Source organism: Bison bison, unplaced genomic scaffold (genome assembly GCF_000754665.1).
Source record: "Bison bison bison isolate TAMUID 2011002044 unplaced genomic scaffold, Bison_UMD1.0 scf7180017864289, whole genome shotgun sequence".
NCBI classification, from domain to species: domain Eukaryota; kingdom Metazoa; phylum Chordata; class Mammalia; order Artiodactyla; family Bovidae; genus Bison; species Bison bison.
The window spans coordinates 12964755-12980504 of NW_011494861.1; positions in this window are offsets into that span (position 1 = coordinate 12964755).

Sequence of the window (15750 nt, forward strand, 5' to 3'; positions counted from 1 at the left end):
TCCACTGGTCAGTCCCAGAGGTCAAGACTAGGAAGTGTGGATAAGGAAGGAAGAAAAGAAATTCCCTGATGGCAAAGGGGATAAGAATCTGCCTGATAATACAGCAAGATGGGTGCGCTCCCTGGTCCGGGAAGACCCCACATGCTGTGGGACAACTAAGCCTGTGTGCCACAACCACTGAGGCTGCGCTCTAGAGACTGAGAGCTGGTGAGTACCAAGCCCACATGCTGCCAGCTACTGAAGCCCGTGCATCTAGAGCCCAGGCTCCCCAACAAGAGAAGCCATCACTGGGAGAAGCCCATGCACCGCAACTAGAGAGTAGCCCCGATCACCACACTAGAGAAAGCCTGTGTGCAGAAACGAAGACCCAGCACAGCCAAAAAGAAACACATAAATTTTTTTAAAAAGAAGAAAGCAGTAGGATAAAGGAGACAGGGAGGGTGGGGCAACCATAATAGAACCCTGGTCTTCAGAGCCCTGAAGAGAGTGGGGGTCAGTCCAGGCCAATGCCAGGGGAAAGGGGTTCCTGGCAGATCGGCCAGCCAATGCAAAGGCCCTGAGGTGGAACCACCTTAGGGTGTGCAGGAAATAGCCAACAGGAGGTAGTGCGGTTCAGCTCTAGCACCGTGGGTAAGAGGGAAGAAGAGGAGGAGGAGGAGGAGTGAGGTTGGGCCTGTGGGCCATGGAAAGACTTTGAGTTCTTCTCTAATTGGGGTGGGAGCTTCTGAGGGGCTTGAGCAGAGCAGTGATGTGATCAGATTTAAGTTTAAGAGATCCCTCTGATTGGCCAGAGTAGAAGTGGAGAGACCCATTCAGGGACTGCAGAACCTCAGGAGAGGTATACATTGGCTGGGACCAGGGTACCAGCAACAGAGATGGGGAGACGTGGGTAAATCATGAACATACTCTCAGACAGACAGCCTTCTCTTTGGTGGCACTTACTGCAGCTGTAAATAAGCAGTTGACTGTGCACTGTGTCATTATTTACTGTCGACGGCAGAGGCTGTGTCTGGCATGTTCTCTGTCTTTAGAGCCTGGGACACAGTATGAATTAATGGAGGGGATGATTTTACAGTGTACAACACGTGATCTCTGACACAGTAAGGCCTGCAGGTGTCACACGCACAGCGGCAAGAGGATGGGAAGTCCAGACACCTTCCCTGGATTGAATCCTCATTCCATCTCTTACTCCCTGTTCAGTTTTGGGGAATTGTCTTCACCTCTCTGAGCCCTGTGTTCCTCATGTGTAAACTGCAGAGCAGAGAACCTATCTCAGGAAATAAGAAACATTAATGAATTGCATATGACAATGACTTCAGCACCTGAAAGACACTAATACACATGAGCTCATTTTCCAGCTGACCTTCTGTCTAATTTGCTTCTATTAGTTGGGAAGGATGGAAATGGCATTTCTTAACACTGTCCCCTCTTCATGACAGTGTCCTAGAAGCAGCAGCCTCTCAGATACTTCCCCATAGGAAGGTCCAGCCTTAGTTATTCTCGCTGCTGGGCCAGCTGAATGACTTTCCTTGGTGGGCTGTTTGGTGCAGCTTCTGCTTCCGAAAGGAGTACTGGGTCCTTTTTAGGGGGCACTTGGCCCCCCTCTCCCCCAAGGATTTGGCCACTGGCAGCACGGGCAGGCCAAGAACCATATCTACAGAGCTGATGGGACTTTTCAGTCCAAGTGTTCATGGCTCTGAGTCAGGAGTTCAATGTGTGTGTGTGTGTGTGTGCGCGTGCACTCAGTTGTGTCCCACTCTTTGTGACCTCACAGACTCTAGCCCACCAGGCTCCTCATGGTGGCTCATAAAGGCTGGTTTCAATGCATCCTTCCTCACATATGCCCTTGGACAGGGAAGAAACAAAACTGGAAGGACAAACATTTTGCATGTGAGGAATGTGGTCTTTTGTTTCAGAATTCAAGGCTAGAATTTGGGCTCCGGAGTGAAACCCATGTGGGTTTGAATCTCAGCTTCCCATCCACTGGCAAGTGCCCTTGGGAAGATCATGGAGTCTCTGAGCATCTGATTCATCTGTGCAACAAGGCGGTGATGGAACCTCACCTCCTCGGGTGGCTGTTAAGATTCAATGAGAAGAGGCAGCTAGGTCACCTGCCCTGGTGCCTGGTGAAATGCTATCTCGTGTGTGCTCAGTCAAGTCTGACTTTTTGCAACCCCATGGACTGTGGACTGCAAGGTTCCTCTGACAATGGGATTTTCCAGGCAAGAATACTGGAGTGGGTTGCCATTCCAGTCTCTAGGAGATCTTCCCAACCCAGGGATCGAACCCAGGTCTCCTGCCTTGCAGGCAGATTCTTTACCACTATGTCACCTGGGAAGCCCCTGATGCAATGCGAAACCCTCAAAAAAACAAAAACAGTATCTGACACCTTCAGCCTCATCATCACCATCATCAGAGTCATCCCCTAGCACACCCCACTGCCCACTGTCTGAGCCAGGGACTCTGGATGCAGACGGAATAAAACACAGCTCTGGTAAATGAGATGCTCATGAGTTTGCTTACTTCAATGCTCAAAAAGTGGCTCTAAACTTAAGGGCCCGGTGAGGGCAAACAAAATGATAAAAAACAAGCAAACAAACAAAAAGTCTGATGAAGCCTACAGATGAGCAACTTCACAGAACAACAACCCCCCCGCTTCTCCAACCAAACTCCTTGAAATGATCGTATTGGCTGCCACCAGTTGAATGTCACTCAGGCAAAAGGAGATACCGCAGGGTGAGAACCAGTTGCTATTGATTGGATGGTGCTATTCTCAAACATGTAGCTGGAGCCATGGCTGCTGCTTGAGTGCTCAGAGCTGTGGGCACTCTCTGCTCCACAGATCAGGGTCTCTAAGAAGACCTTTATGTGGCTCAGAGTGGAGACTGTGTGAAAACCTCCTGATGCCAACCTTACACAATTCTTAACCAGACACTTGGCACGTTTAGGATGAAAAGACAAGTCCATGGGAATTACTTAGGAAAACAAAATCTTAATATCCCCCATGTGGTAATTAAAGGAAGAAAGTTTTTGTGCTTTGATGAAATTAACAGGGACCCAGGAGAGTAGGCTGTAAATCAGCTCCTTGGTCAGGATCAGACTCTGAGTCTGTGAAATAGAATCAGCAAAGCGGGATGTCACCGGTTCCCACTGTTGATCAGTCTCTCGCTGTGTCCGACTCTTTGCCACCCCATGGACTGCAGTGTGCCAGGCTTCTCTGTCCTTCACTGTTTCTCAATGTGTATGTGTGTGTGTTAATCGCTCAGTTGTGTCTGACTCTCTACGACTCCATAGGCTGTAGCCCACCAGGTCCATGGGATTCTCCAGGCAAGAGTACTGGAATGTAAGGCCATTTCCTTCTCCAAGGGATCTTCCTGACCCAGAGATCGAACCCGGGTCTCCTGCATTGCTGGCAGATTCTTTACCGTCTGAACCACTAGGGAAGTCCCACTATCTCCCAGAATTCCTTAGAATTCTACTCCCCAGAGCTTCAGAATCAAAAGTCCTAAATCTGATTGCACCACGGATACAGAAGCAAACTTTGGTGCTTAGGTCTTCACATTGATGGAAAGGCACAACCAGGTGTTTGGGGGGTAGCAGTGAAAAGGCTTCGAACAGAGTGAATCAAGCCTTCCGGGATGCATTGCTGAAGTGACTCCAGCTGGGAAGAAGAAATCCAAATGCCTGAGATGGTGAGGGAAAACAAAGGCCATGGTAGTGGGATCTGGAAACTGTCACACACACGGACCTGGAGTTTGAAAATGAACACTTAGCATCCCGATTTCATTTCATCAGCTTGTGGCAGGGAGGTTCATGCTGCAAGTTCCATGAAGGAACGGTTTGTGTTTTAATTTCCCCTGCATCTCCAGTGCTTGGCATGTAGGGCTCCTATGTGTTGGATGAACTGCATTTAATTAAGTCAAGTCAAAGTCACTCAGTCGTGTCCGACTCTTGCGACCCCATGGACTGCAGCCCGCAAGGTTCTTCTATCCATGGGATTCTCCAGGCAAGAATACTGGAGTGGGTTGCAATTTCCATCTCCAACGGTGATCAGCTTAAGTCAGGTTTAAATCCCTTATGAGTTTATCGATGGCATTTTGTTGATGCTGATCACCACAATTCTTTCTCTGAACTACCATACTACAATGCCCTGTAATTCTTTTTTTTTTTTTTAAAGGAGGCAGGTGTTTAAAAATGGACTCATTTATTGTTTTTTTAAGACAATTCCACATAATGTTACTAGTGGGCTAATGATGGAATTCAGCTTGCCACCCCCCGACCCCCACCCCAGGCCATTCTTCAAAGCAAGCTGCTTTATAGAACTTTCCCAACTGTGCGAGAATTTTGGAGTTAACTAGCAACAAGCCTGAAAATTTGGTTACATATATAAGTATAAAGCTGGTTCATCAAATCCCTGTTCTGACCCTCAATCCAGTGCATTTCAACTAAGGCGTCATCTGCCTCCTTCTTAACGTTTATCAGACACTTGAATAAGTAACGTCCTCCCTGGAGATGTTCCCTTTTTCAGACACTGGGCTGCTGAAGGGCTCAGGAGGCTCGTGGTCCTGGGCTCCATTACTAGAGCCTTTACAACCTTCCAGAACCTCCATGTCCCCCTTTTCCTCACTCCTTTCATCCTCCGTGGGTTCTGGGAGTCCTCCCAGGACTCCTGGGAAAGCGAGTCCTGGCTGGGGCCGTGGCCGCCCACAGTGGCAGACTCGCCTTACGGTGGAGCAGGGCCCCCCAGGCACTCTCCTGGGGGCCCTGGGCAACATCCTGGCTACTGCCAGACTTCAGGGGGAGGCTTTCTCTCTTCCAAGGCTTCGATCACGTTCTTGGGAGCTAGGGGCACTTCTCTCAGTTGTCTTGCTCGGTCTCTTTTCTTCCTCCTTAAGTGAATCCAGGAGTTTTCTATGGCCGTTAGGAAAAGGCATTTAATTAAAGAGGAACACAAACCAGAGACATAAAACCTTTACAGACTTCAAACAACTACTCAAAACGCTGATGACTCTGGCGTCAATGAATCAGAAACATATGGTCTAGGTTTCCTGATAATTTACAGGATAAACAAACAAATATAAAAGAACAGGGGGCCTTGGAACAAAATCTCAGAGTTTGCAAAGCATCCAAAGTGGCAGTTGATGATGCCAGAACACTAAAAAATAATAAAAACAAATCCCTAGGCTCATCAATAGCATTACGGGGTGAGCTGGGGAGTTACGTTTGTGAATGAAAGGAAATACAGAGTTTAAAGGAAGAACGATACCACTATCAAGTGGGCTTGGAGAATTCCGGAAAAGAGACCTACAAACACCAGGAAGCCAGTGGAATGGCCTGGCATCGATCTCAGGATGGGGACTGGTTCCCAATACTCCAGAAGGCCGGACACTGCCTCCATGGTTACTGCAACCTGTGCTTTCTGGCCCATCCCCACTTGCTGCAGATGAAGCAGAACTGTAACCACCTCATATCCTCATAGGTACCTACTCATTACCTCCAAAAGCAAAGTTCTCATCTGGTCACACGAAGCCAGGCCCTTTCCTCTCACCTGCCTGGAGCTGTGTCCCACGCTCCCCATTGTACCTGACAGACCTCACCATCACAGGCTCCATCTTCAGCTGTCATGAGAATATACACCAGTCACAGCTTGATGATGCTCAGGCAAAGGTTCTCTTGCATCAGCGCGCTCTGGTTTGAGAATCGTTTGTTGGGGGGCCGGGTCGGGGGTGTGACTTTAGAACAGGGGTCCCCAACCTCTGGGATCTAATGTCTGAGGATCTGAAGTGGAGCTGACATAATAATAGAAATAAAGTGCACAATAGATGTAATCCACTTGAATCAGCCCAAAACCATCCCCCAGCCCTGGTCCATGGAAAAACTCTTCCACACAACTGGTCCCTGGTGCCAAAAAGGTTGGGGGCTGCTGCTTTAGAAAACGCCATGCAAGCTGTGGCTTCAGAAGTTGCCTAAAGAGAAGAGCATGGTCCCAAAGAGAGACCAAGCATGGGGGCTTCATGTGAACAGGGCTTTGCTGGCTCCATGCAGAACTTAGTCCCAGTTTATACACTACAATTCCAATTCCCGGGCTTGCAGAGGAGACAAATAGGTGATTTGGCACAAATTTCTACCAAAAAACAGCCCAAAGCACATTCCTTTATCCGTCAGGCAGCGGGCAATGGGTGGCACATTCAGACTAGGACAACTAATAGAGAGTGTGACGAGCTGAATTGTGTACCCTCAGATTCCTGTGTTGAAGTCCCAACCCCCAGTACCTGTGAATGTGACCCATCTGGAGGTAAGGTCTTTAAAGAGGTGATCAAGTTAAAATAAGGCCACTGGGTGGGGTCCAATATGATTGCTGTCCTTAGAAGTAGGGGGACAGGCACTGGGGCCAGGTGCACACAGAGGGACGGCCATCTTCAGGCCAAGGGGGTAAGCCTCAGAAGAAACAAACACGCCAGACCTTCAGCCTCCAGGCTGTGGGATGACAGGGTTCTGTGGTTTGAGCCTCTAGTCTGCCGTGCTCTGTTAAGGCAGCTCAAGCAAACCAATACAGAAGCCAGAAGCCATGCAGGACAGAGCAGGAACTGGGGCCATAGAAAGTAACCAGCTGTAGGCGCAGACCAATGGCAAGTGGGGAAGCCGCCTTGCAGGGACCTTCGGTGCAGGGACGTGGCCTAGGCCCACGGTGACAACCTGGGGAAGGAGTGAGTCCAGTGAATGCTCTGACCTCGCCCTCTTTTTCCATCAGAGCTCCTGCTGGGACCCCCTGTGGGCAGAACTCACTAATATTATCTGTACAGGTCCTCTCTTGTGGGAGAGAGCAGGGGACAAACATAGAGAAGAACCTGGAGAAGAAGATGGAAAAATACCTCCAGTCTCTGTAGGATGTAGAGACTCTCTAACCCAAAGAAAAGCACTCCCCATGGCCCCATGGACACACTTCTCAGCTTTGCAGAGGACTCACTAGACTTTTCAAAAGCACACTCAAGTGAAAGTGCTAGTCACTCAGTGGTGTCTGACTCTTTGTGACCCCACAGACTGTAGCCCACAAGGCTCCTCTGTGCATGGAATTCTCCAGGCAAGAATACTGGAGTGGGTTGCCATTCCCTTCTCCAGGGGATCTTCCCAACTCAGGGACTGAACCTGGGTCTCCTGCATTGCAGTCAGATTCTTTACTGTCTGAGCCATCAAGGAAACCCCCAAAGTGAAAGTGATAGTCACTAAGTCATGTCCAACTCTTTGTGACCCCATGGACAGTGAGTCTGTAATGATGCCAGGGTTTTGGTGATACCAATGACCATGACAAGTTGGCCTGACTCACTTGTCCTTCCAATGATGTGGTACTTGCTTGCTTTCATGGCAGGATGAAAGCTCTAGAACTTTGTCCACAGGGACCCAGTGTCTCGGACCCATGGGGGTTACAGGATGCTGGTGGTGGTTGGCATGGGGAGCACTTCTTCCCTACTCTGGGTATTTCCTTTCATATAAAGGGTCAGCAGACAATATAATCCTCTAAGCCTCCCTCCCACTTTTTCAAACCTCCGCCAACTATGAAAAAGTCACTCGATGAGTTATGCGACCCTGTGGACTGCAGCACGCCAGGCTTCCCTGTCCATCACCAACTCCCAGAGCTTGCTCAAAGTCATGTGCATTGAGTTGGTGATGCCACCCAACCATCTCACCCTCTGTCGTCCCCTTCTCCTCATGCCTTCAATCTTGCCCAGCATCAGACTCTTTTCCAGTTCTTTGCATCAGGTGGCCAAAGTATTGAGTGTGTTGAGTAAAGAGCCCATAGTTCTCAGGTATGACCTCAAAGACTTCATACCAAAGTTCAAATCCTTGCCCTACTATTTCCACACTTATAGCCTTGGGAACACCCTACTCCAGTACTCTTGTCTGGAAAATCCCATGGACGGAGGAGCCTAGTAGGCTGCAGTCCATGGGGTCGCGAAGAGTCAGACACGACTGAGCGACTTCCCTTTCACTTTTCACTTCCATACATTGGAGAAGGTAATGGCAACCCACTCCAGTGTTCTTGCCTGGAGAATCCCAGGGACAGGGGAGCCTGGTGGGCTGCCGTCTATGGGGTCACACAGAGTCGGACACGACTGAAGTGACTTAACAGCAGCAGCAGCAGCAGCCTTGGGAAAATATCTTCACCCCTTAAAGCCTCAGTTTCTTCACCTTTAAATTGTAGTAATCCTTAGCTGATGGGATTATCATTAAATAGGACTGTTTGCTTAACAGAGTAAATATCTAGAAAACAGTAAGCAAAAACCTGCCAGACAAAATTTCACATGTGTGTGAGGGAGTGATGTGTGAGTGAAGAATTTTAGGTGTAAATTTCTGTTTTTCTCATTCTTGGGTGAAGAAAGATGAAACAGTAAGAAAAAGGGATCTTAGAAGGAGGGTACAGACCAAAAGCATAGGTTAAATGCCTCAGCGGAGCCCCAAAGCTATTTTACATTTTACTTAAAACAGTGTGTTGTCAGGGGACCCTCAAAAAGCAAAGAGTACCAAACAGAAAACTAGGAGATAAGAGGTAGGGGGGTCTCACCCACCATATATAACTCCAGCTCTGAGACAAATAAATTGGGGGTTGGGGATGGGACTTCATGGGGGAGTGCACGGAACTCTTGCAATTGTGTGCAAATTTTTGTTTTCATCTTGTCTGGTCAGTCAGGGGGCATCTTATACCTTTGATATTTTATTTTTTACCTTTCAGGAGCCATAAAACCACAAAACCCTTTGCGAATGAGATACAACCTGTCAACTTTCCTCTTTTTTTTCATAATTTCTTCTTTTGTCTTTTAGTTTATTTTTTATTGAAGGATAATTGCTTTACATTCAACATTCTTGATGAAAAATAATCCACAGTCAAAATTTTGCAAACAATTTCAGAGCATCCTAGAAACCGTTGAGCCCTCTGCAAATTTCCTAAGTTCAGACCCCCCTGAAACAGGTTTCTTCCTCAACCTCCTGAGCTGCCCAAGCCTCGGAACCTTTTAAAAACACCAAACTGAGGACCCAAGAGGAATGGCAAGTAGACACGGGCAGGGCCCCTCCTCCCCGTCACACTCCTCCTCCTTTTCCTCAGTCTTGTACTAGGAGCACCGGTGATGAAAAAGCAAACAGCAGACCCATCTGTTCATATGGGAGAATTGACCAGAGGCCAGAATATGCTGCAGCATAAAAAACAGCAGGGTAGCGGGGCCCACAGTCCAGGGAAGGGAGCGGGAGACACACCCAGGGCACCTGACATCGTCGGGAGGCAGCGATGCTGAGATGCAGTGGGGGTGGGGCGGGGTGTGCAGAGATGCTCGTGTGCAGGTGGCGGGACAGCCAGGGACCGGAACTGTCCTGAGATGGGTGGAGGGGTGGGCAAGACAACCACCTTCTTCTACGGCCTCTCTAGTCTAAGTGTGGATCCTGGTAGAGTGGGCCTGGAGGATGCTTTTTAAAAATTATACTAATGATACATGTTTTAAATTATATACCCAGGCCCAGAGGGCATGGGGAAGGGGGAAGCATCTTTTGAAAAGTCCAATAAATAAATCAGCAGCCTTAATTGAAACCTCCTCTGGCTTCTCCACCGCAACACACTTCCCTTTGAAGCCAGCGCGTTGCTGCCCGGCCCCTCTGAGTCGGTGGAGGCTTCTGTTGGAGAGAGGGGACGGCAGGCAGAACTGTCAAGCAGGCGTCCCCAACCCAGATCTGGACTCACTTCTTAGAGGCGCTTATGCCTGGCTAGGAGCTAAGTACTGTTCATTCCCTTCTCGCTGGTCCCTTCCTGGCCCCTCGGCCGGACTCTTAAAATAGGGGAGAGACAGGTGCGAGGAAGCCGCTGTGCCGCACTCTGTCCGGCATTCTCACTGCCCCTGGTGAGTCAGGCTGCTGCTTTTTCGGATACGAGCCAGACGCACGTGCTCAACTTCCGTCTCGGTGACATTTGCAAGCAGAGGATGGGTGTGTGGACACATTAGTCACAGCAATATATATATTTCCAGCTGAAACAGTCACTCCTCTTAGGTAGTAAACAAACGCCTCCATCAGACACTAGGAGGAGAGGAGCTGAACTGGGGCTGCGAGCAGGGTCTTTGACTCTTTTATCAAGAATGACTTGGGCAAGTCTTTCTGGTCCTCATCATGCAGTCTTACCACTGTTGCCATTGTCCATGATATTGCTGGTAGCACCATCCCAGCAACTGGCATTGCCACTGATGGTTTCCAAAGACTCTTCCCATCCTTAATTCCTTCGTGTGGCCCACAAGGCCCTATGTGGTCTGGCCTCTTTCCAGCATAACCCTTCCCACCCCTGGCTCCCTATGACCAGAGCACGCTGATCTTTCTGCTCCTTGAATACATCATTCTTATTCCTGCCTCAGGGCCTTTGTATCTGCTGTCTCCTCTGTCTGGACCACTTACTCTCCAGATCTTTGCATGGCTCACACCAGCTCACTAGAGCTGACTGTGCATATCTCTTCACGAGATCAACTCAAAATCGGCCATGGTGGGAGTAATTATTGGTGGGAGCTGGCAAATTATTAATCAGTGCTCTTTTTTTTTTTTAAATAAGACAGGATTGGTAAGCATTTACCAGCACACTGCTGACTGGCTCCCCCCTTAGTACTTCTTCAAAGAAGCCTTTGCTACTACCCGTTGTAAACCAGCTTTCCTGTCCATCATCGCTTTCCCGCATGTTGCCTGTTTTTATTGTTGTCGTAGCTTTTACAACCTACAACCGAGTTCTTTATTTGCTGCTAAGTTTTGGATGGCACACCCCTTCCCCACTAGGCTCCAGAGAACAGCCATCAGCCTGTTTTTCCCCCTACTCTATTCCCTTGGCCGAGCATAGGGTCAGGTACAATGCATATATTTGTTGACATGGACACAGGCCTGACAATAAGCCCTTTGAAGCCTCAAGCTAACTAGGGAGGGCTGGGGAGGGACAATGCTTCCCACTAAAAATTTGAGCCTTCAGGCCTGGGGTCTAATAGCAACCCAGGTCTTCCTGGGTCCAGCCTGAAATCTGCAAGGTCATCCTTGCCTTTTTTCTTTGGCCAGACCATGTGGCAGGTGGGACAAGGGATCAAACCCACATTCCCTGCAGTGGAAACACGGAGTCTTAGCCACTGGACCAGCAGGGAAGCCCCCATCCCTGTCTCTCAAGTCTACCAAGGAGAACAGCTCTCCAGGGGTCAGCTAAACCACTGTCTCCTATTGTCCATCAAGGATTTCATGGCCTAGACCTTCAGCTAGGGACTTCCATGGGGGTTAGGGTTCTACCTCTGTCCTGCTGGGGGACATCCAAGAGTCATCTGCTGGGGCTTTCTCTCCATGTGTGTGCTATGGTCAGAGCAGAGACGAACAGGGCTGAACTGCAGCTCCAGCTGTCAGTTCCTTATGCCCTCATGAATTCAAAAGCTCTCGCCCATTTTCTTTTTCTCAGGGACTCTGGTGGGCTACAGTCTAGGGTCGCAGAGTCAGGTGCCACTAAAGCGACTGAACACACATACACACGGGGAGATAATTGGGCTTGTTTCCTGTTTCCTATCAGGATTCCTACCAGGATTGGGGTTTGCCATCTCCAGGTGTGTGAACATTCTTTGCATTTTAATTTAGCCAACCTTGCCCCCTCTTTTGCCAGGCTGGTGCTGGCCCCTAGAGGGGACTTTTTTGCAGCAGAGGCAGATCCACTGAACAGATTCTGAGCAAGACAGCTCATGCTGAGTGCTATTGCTAATAGAAGTTCTTGTGGAGAAGATAACACTTGGGCCGGGCCCTGGGAGATGAGCCTGCCGAAGCCCCATGGGTGGGGAAGCGGAATTACCTCCAGAAGCAGGGGGAGAGCCTGGGCGCAGCATGCCAGCCGCCTGCCCTGAGGGACAGCTCAGTAGCAGCTCGTGGCTCCCGGCTGAAGGCCAGATGGGATGACGGAGGGCTCGGCAGATGTCCGGGTACACAGACGACAGCAGGAGCAGATGCCCCTGCCACCTCCACCCCTACCCCAGCCCTCACCCGTGGGCACTTCAAGTGTCTCCCACCCCCACCTGAATGGATTGATGGCATATTTCCACCACTCTGGCTAAATGGGCTGGAAGCTGAAATTGGAGACAGATGTGCTATAGGAGGGGCTTCCCAGGTGATGCTAGTGGTAAAGAGCCTGCCTGCCACGGCAGGAGACAGAAGAGACGTGGGTTCGATCCCTGGGTTGAGAAGATCCCCTGGAGGAGGATATGGCAACCCACTGCAGTATTTTTGCCTGGAGAATCCCATGGACAGAGGAGCCTGATGGGCCACAGTCAACAGGGTCACAAAGAGTCAGACACAACTGGTGACTTAGCACACACGCACACCTGTGCTACTGGAGAATCTTCCAAATGTGTCCAAGAAGTGGACCTGATTTTGCTGACTGAGATTCCCAGCTGTTCCGTAGGTATCAGGAATGGGAGATTCACAACTGTCTTTGGGGAGGATCTTGGAGAAGCCTCGCCTCCCACTCCAGAGAAGAGGGGCTGGGTTCTTTGGCAACTCTGCTTTATTGATCCCCATTTTTCCATTTTTTCCGATAGCTCTGGGCTCCGGGAAGCAGCCTGTCTCCTTGCTGGGTCCTCTGGTGAGAAACGTAGTAGAATGGGGTATGACAGGAGACAGGAAGGAAGGAAAGGCAGGTGGCAGGCAGTGGCCTAGCCCAGAAGGCATCATCCCGGGGCAGCGTGGCTGAGTCTCTAAGACCGTGGTCTCAACATAACAAAGCTACAGGTATATGTATGGCTGAGTCTCTAAGACCGTGGTCTCAACATAACAAAGCTACACGTATGTGTATGGCTGAGTCCCTTTGTTGCTCACCTGAAACTACCACAGCATTGTTAATCAGCTAGACCCCCGTACAAAATGTTTTCGGTGTTTAAAAAAAAAAAAATTGCTGCTTCTAAAAATAAATAACTAGAAAGAAAAAAAAAATGAACATTTCAGAGTCTGGAGCGCAAATTGCTTTTATCAAATAAGAGCTTTGTCTCCAGGCTCCTTTATACCAACACTTCCAATGAGCAGAAGTGTTTGATGGATCATGAACTTCGAGGGTGGGAGGAAGGCTAAGGAGAGGCATTTAGGCTGTGAAACTGCTGTGTTCAGATGATGCGACCTAAGGTGACCAGAAAGCCGCGAGAGGCTGTAAACCAATGAGGAAGAGGGCTTCAAGATGCAGTGTTTACTCTCCAAGAGGACAGAGAAGATTAGACACACAAAGGGAAGTGTTTCCAGAGGCAGTCAAGTTATATACAGTTACGAAAAGGAGGTCACTCTGTCTCTTTAACATAGCTGTTGCCAAGACGAGCTAGATGAATCTGGGGAATTATCACTTGGGAGCAATAGTGTGAACCCGAGGACAGACACCCCGTCTGTGGGCAGCTGCTCTGAGGTGGCTCCTGGCCTATTCCCTCTTCCTTGTTGGTTTCAGGGCCCACCGCTTCCCCTGGTTGACCTCATGAAGCCGTGGTTCTCAGAGTATGGACCCTCGGCCAGCAGGATCAACCTTGCCTGGGAGCTTGTTAGAGAAGCTGACTGTTAGTCCTGCCCCAGACTTTCAGAATCAGAAACTCTGGAGGTGGGACCCAGCCATCTGGGTTTATCAAACCCTCTAGATGATTCTGAAGCAGGTTCAAATTTGAGAATCACAGGCAAAACAATTGGCAAAACCAACCCCAAGAGGATGCCGTGGGCAGGAAGCACTACTTTGTTGCCCAAATTCCTCACTTGCCCAGATTTAATGCCATTAAAAAAAAAAAAATATATATATATATGCATGTACACGAATGTTCAGTCATGTCTGACTCTTTGCCACCCCCACGGACTGTAGCCTGCCAGGTTCCTTCTGTCCATGGGACTCTTTGGGCAAGAATACTGGAGTGGGTTGCCATTCCCTTCTCCAGGGGGTCTTCCTGACCCAGGGATCGAACCCACATCTCCCAAGTCTCCTGCATTGCAGGCAGATTCTTAACCACTGAGCCACCTGGGAAGCCCCCTTGTTAATACAGTATTTTTATAAACACTTACGTGATCGCACCAGGGCTTCGTTGCGGCATACGAGATGTTCAAGTCGTGGCATGCGAGCTTTCAGTTGTGGCATGTGGCACCTAGTTGCCTGACCAGGGATTGAACCCAGGCTCCCTGCACTGGGAACATGGAGTCTTAGCCCCTGGACCACGTGTTCATAGACGTCCCTGTTCATGGACTCTTCCACGCATCTCTCTGGTATGATATGTAAGCTCCTCCATGACCTGGCTTGTCCGCACCATCTGCTTATTCCTTTAAACTCAGCAGCATTGACCCACTTCACATCACACAGTTCCCTACCTTCTCACCAGGCTCTGGCTTCTCCTCTGTCTAAAATGCCTGCATCATTTCCCCAGTGCCCCTAGGCTGCTGATGCCACTAATTCCCTATACAAATCCCTTAGCACACTGTATAATAATTCCCTGTTCATGGCTGTGAACTCCCTGGAGATAAATGCTGCTTTATTCACGTTCTTCCTGCTTTTCTGAGCACAGGGTTTGGCACATGGGGGAGCACTCATCAATACTTCTGAATACAGGGTTCAGACACTGATATGAGGAGGAAGGAGGTGAGGGAAGGGTCCTCAGACCCTCTGAGGTCTCAGGTTCACATGGTGGGGGCTAGCCCGGCAATGGTAGCAATTAAAAATACTGTGCCTGCAAAATTAATAGGTAAAGGAAAACTGAATTATGTATAACATGTTGTGTATTAACATGTCTTTTGAAAGGTTTTTTAAACTGTATTCAGTAAAACAAGCAAGATGCCTAAGCAAAATTTCAGGCTCACAGCTCTTGTATAAGTTAAAAATGCATGCATGTATAAGTTATCAATGCATACATTGATAACTTGTATAAGTTATCAATGTAGCTTCCCAGGTGACTCAGTGGTAAAGAACCTGCCTGCCAAGCAGGAGATATGGGTTCCATCCCTGGCTCAGGAAGATCCCTGGAGAAGGAAATAGCAACCCGCTCCAACATTCTTGCCTGGAGAATCCCATGGGCAGAGGAGCCTGGCAGGCTACAGTCCATGGGGTTACAAAAGGGTTAGACATGACTTACTGGCTAAACAACAACAGCATCAGTACATGCGTGCTAGCTAATTTAGGGGGTTACAGCCCCCTTAACAGTTCCAACCTGTGGAGTGAGTGGTGCACAAGACGTGGGCATAGGCCAGGGAACGAGGTGTCATTCCGCAGGTCTGGACCCCTTGATCCCTGCATTCTTCTCCCATAATCCTTTAACCGCATGGGCAGAGGGCAACCTGTGGGGGAGTGACCATCCTGCTGACAGTACAGAAGGGAGTTCTTCCCCTTGGTATTTCACTGGGCAATGATGGAGCAATGTCATATGGGGAACCGTGTACATCTACTGGAGTGTCCCCAAGCCCAGTGTCTGTTCAGTTCGACTCTTTGCAACCCCATGGACTGCAGCATGCCAGGCTTCTCTGTCCATCATCAACTCCCAGAGATTACTCAGACTCATGTCCATAAAGTCGGTGATGCCATCCAACCACCCATTACTCTGTCTTCCCCTTCTCCTCTGCCTTCAATCTTTCCCAGCATCAGGGTCTTTTCCAAAGAGTCAGTTCTTCGCATCAGGTGGCCAAAGTATTGGAGCTTCAGCTTCAGCATCAGTCCTTCCAATGAATATTCAGGACTCATTTCCTTTAGGATTGACTGTTGGATCTCCTTGC